Source organism: Malus sylvestris, chromosome 6 (genome assembly GCF_916048215.2).
Source record: "Malus sylvestris chromosome 6, drMalSylv7.2, whole genome shotgun sequence".
Lineage (NCBI taxonomy): Eukaryota > Viridiplantae > Streptophyta > Magnoliopsida > Rosales > Rosaceae > Malus > Malus sylvestris.
The window spans coordinates 8,506,614-8,510,105 of record NC_062265.1 but is presented as its reverse complement, the minus strand read 5'-3'; positions in this window follow the sequence as shown (position 1 = coordinate 8,510,105).

Sequence of the window (3,492 nt, the reverse complement as noted above, 5' to 3'; positions counted from 1 at the left end):
ATCTAAATTAAACATTGAAATCAAATAAGGATAGAAAGAACTTTGAGACACTCCAGCAATGGCAGATTCGGCTCCTCCTCTAGATGGCAGAATCGGCTCCTCTTCTCCTTGCAAGCACGGCTCAAAATCTCCTTCTCTCCTCCAAAAACCTGTGGCACTCTCACCAATTTTCTCTCTCAACTCCCCCTGAAAGCTACGGCAATAACTTGTATTTATAGGGCTAGGGCACGACCTACTTTGTGGTGGAAAAGGATTGAGTTGTTTGCAGTGTTTTAGGACTCCTTAAATCATATTAGAAGTGGTTGAATGCGATAAGGAATCCCCCTTGCAGCTGGAGATAAGTTTACGTAGGATTAGGATATGATAAGATAAGATAAGGTTGAGGTAAAACAGGACTGGATAAGATAAGGTAAGTTTGGATAAGGATAGGATAGGATTAGATAAGGTTTGTTAAGGATAAGGTTTCCCTTTAATTTCTGATTTCTTGTCTCCCAAGCCTCACTCTTAATTCCTCCAAATTGTAGCACATTTATAGCATTATTTAAACACCAAAAATGTCCATCCAAAGTGCTCCCCACGCATGGTATCCAATCCAAATCCAAAACTGCTCCAAATTGCTCCATTTAGCCATTTATTGTCATCTTTGCCAATTGGACCTACAAACACACGAAAATAGCTTAAATCACTATAATAATCAGAAACTAACTCACTAAATGCAAAGAAACAAGCTAACAAAGTCGCATACATATGCTCCTATCAGGAGACTAGGTTTTTTAGATGAAAGAGGTTCAACATGACGTGAAACCTTCTTCTCTCTTCTTAACTTTTTATTTTTTTTCTGTTTTATCAATTAATATTTTGTTTCCATGTTTAACTTAATAACTTAATCTACCGAAAAATTAATATGAGGACTCATATAATAAAGAACTTTACATGTTCTCAAAATGAAGACTTTAGGAGACCTGCTGTCCTTTTGTTGGATTAGAAGACATGGATTTTGATTGAAAAGATGCTTCACCCTTCACCAATCAAAAGCACATTATCCTGAGTCCCGATCATGGCGAGCTTCAATCAAGTAGAGTCACACGTAAAGAAGATTAATTGGAGAAGTATTTCAAAATTTTCTGCAGACATATGGCAACTGTTTTCATGCATGTTATCGCAACTTTATTGGATGCAAAGTGTTGTACTTATATGAGATGATAATTAACACTATAACATATAAGATAAAAGGGTTAGTTAAAATAGTTTCTATAATTCATATAACTTCTTATTTTAATCTCTGAAATTTAAATCGATAGAAGTGATCATTAAATGTGTTCATTGTCAATCATTTTGATCATTTCATGAAAAATCTCCGTTAAATAAGATCAAAATAACAAAAATACTCTCAAATTTTGTCAAAGCATTTTGACTCATTGTTTATTAAATTAAGGATATTTTTATAATTTTGATCTTGTTGTGAATAATATGTGGATGGCCCACATGAATAGTTTGTTACTATTTATACACAGTATTTTCACTATTCATTTGTGGAAAATTTTTTAAAGTGAATAGTGTTGCTACAGTAACCTTTTCCTATAAAATGAAAATATACGGAGGAAGAAAGAGTGAGAAGTGAGAGACTCACAATAGAGAAGAAGGAAGGAAGAGGAAGAGAGAAAAGAGAGGAAGAAGAGAGAAAAGAATATAGAGAGTTATCTTTGTACTTCTATTATTCCAAATTATAATGAAAGCACCACTGCTGCCCCGATGACGTACTCCAGTCACACTGACTGTAGAGGAGCCTCATAAATTTTGTGTCTTGCTTATATATTCCACTGTACCCACCGTCGATTTTACAACAGATCTTTATTTAACATATTTGTCATAGACCAAAATAATTGATGGTAGACAAAATCATAGATCTATTGATTCCAAATATCGGGGACAAAAGTGAAGAGTTGTATCAATACCATTTTGGCTAAAATGTCTAACAAAAGATCTAGGTCATGTTGGATAAAGGATTTGATCCGAATGGACAACTCTATAAATTTAAGGTATTTAACAGTAAAGGAGAGCGATTTTATCTACTCCATCTCCTACTCCATACCACAAATTTTTCGTTTCTTCTTACCACAAAGCTTTAAAATAAAAACATTTATTTAATCCAATTCAATCATCTGTATCAAATGATGCTTAATATTCAATTATATACCTTCTTTTTCACTTCTTTCTTATGAAGTGGATATATCTTTATTTTTTGTGTTGAGTGTAAAGCTGGATTTATAGTTAGGTGAAGGTGAATGCATGGAGGTAGTGGAAGATGACACTCATACTCCTTTAATCTTTTATAGTGGTTTTGTCAACTCGTTATCACTTATCAGAATGAGATGCCTCGAAGAGCTTTGTTAAACACCGTAGGTTGATAAAATAAAAATAAAATAATATAAACAACGTTTGAACCGTTCAAATCAAAGTAATTAGCATGGTTTGGTTGTAAAAAAGTGTAATGTTGACCCAATCAGTTCTATGTTGTACTCGAGATGCTGTGAGTAAAAGAAAAAAAAAACTCTATCCAAGATAATTCACTATTTTCAATCAAACCACAATTAGTTTGCTTTAACTCGGTTTGCATTATTTATTGGGGTGTGTCTCACACACCCATTGATAATTTATGTCTGTTGATCTTCTTCAATTCATCCGATCCGACGGCCGAAAATAAAAAATGTGTGTGAGAAGTAAAATGGGGTGTGTGGATATCACATCCTTATTTATTAACCCGGTAAAACGCATAACGGAAGACCATATATAACAGTCAAATTATAATTGACGACTGACATGACAATTTGAAGTTTTATATCAACTTTTGTACTTAACTAACCGAATTGTTAAATGTTATTTCTTATTAATGTAGGGCTTTAAATGTATGTATTTATTAAAAAAACTAATCAAACAAAAAATTTATTAGTTGAAATATTAGTGAAATAAGGGACCCACAATTAAAGTTAATTAAAAATAAATTTGACATTGATGTCAAACTTGACTCCTAATCACAAAGGTTTTAAATTTAGTCATTAAATAAAACTTCGGTTAGAAGAATTTTTTATGTCAAATATGCACAGCAACATCTCTACCTAAAATTTGACACCTCATTTAAAGATGCTCTAAACATTCTTAACAATTCAATTCATCTTCGACAGTGAAAAATTTTCTCAACTATTGTTCAATTCACAAAAGAAAACATAAAATATTTGCTTAATAATAGTCGATTACCTAAGAAAACGTAAAATCAACATTGTAACCCTTTTTAATCAAATAAGTTTAATATTAATTTCCATAAATAAAGGTGAAATAGTAATTTTACACTTGCTTCCCTGCCTCCTATTTTCTTCTCTTTTTGTTTTGTTTTGTTTTGTTTTTCTCTTTTTGTTACTTGTACTATAATAACTTCCTGCGCATGTGTTGAAATTACTAGTGCTAATAAAGAAAAGTGGCCAAACCAAACCAGTC